The sequence below is a fragment of the Manacus vitellinus genome, unplaced genomic scaffold, assembly GCF_001715985.3.
Source record: "Manacus vitellinus isolate BGI_N305 unplaced genomic scaffold, ASM171598v3 scaffold_18_pilon, whole genome shotgun sequence".
NCBI lineage: Eukaryota > Metazoa > Chordata > Aves > Passeriformes > Pipridae > Manacus > Manacus vitellinus.
In genome coordinates, this window is record NW_021939324.1 from 14,475,154 (window position 1) to 14,475,810 (window position 657).

At 70.0% G+C, this 657-nt stretch overlaps 1 protein-coding gene across 1 annotated transcript in view; it reads left to right on the forward strand.

Moving 5' to 3' along the window:
- The first annotated feature begins 464 nt into the window (after window positions 1–464).
- The window catches only part of SMIM15 (small integral membrane protein 15), a 2,183-nt gene continuing 1,990 nt past the window's right edge, over window positions 465–657 (forward strand). The window contains exon 1 of the mRNA XM_029958998.1: window positions 465–656. The gene's annotated coding sequence lies outside the window, so the exon portion shown is untranslated. The remainder of the gene's footprint in view (window position 657) is intronic.

The following is a 657-nucleotide window of genomic DNA, read 5'->3' on the forward strand; positions in this document are numbered from 1 at the left end:
CCCCGAGGACAGCACTGTGCGCCCGCCGGAGGGTCAGGGCTCTCAAAAGATGCACGACATATTTGGGGTACACCGCCGAGGTACTGGCACAAGTTCCCTCCGGTCTGATCCCACCGTGCCGCGCACCCGAGCGGCAGCACACCGCCGTTCTCGGAGCGTACCCCGTCCCGACCGGCCGCTGCCAGCCTTCCCTGGCGGCGAGCGGCACTCCAGCCTCTAAAGACTACTCCACAAACGTGAACTACCCATCCGGGTACCTCTGGAATGCCTTTTTCCCAGCGTAAAGCCTTTTCCCAAAGCAGTGATGACTCCCTCCTCCGCACTCCGTTCCTCCCCTGGCCGGTGCCCGTGGGGCGGCACCGCGCAGCTCTCGGGAGGGCGGAACGCCGCGGGTCCGTCCTATCCCCGCCGCAGGCGGGCTCTGATGCCCCACTCCGCCCGGCCTGGGCGGGGCGGCTCAGCTGCCTCTTTCCTGTTTCCGCTCGGAACCCCGGAGGCGTCCAGGGCCGCGGTATCGCGGGGGCCGGAGGAGGGAGGCTGGGGCGCGGCACCGCTGCTGGCGTGTCGCCTCCCGCTCACGGCCCGTGTGTTCTTTCTGTAGGGACCTCGGCGCCGCCCTTGCGCCGCTCGGCAGGCCCGCAGCGCGCCCTGGGCCCA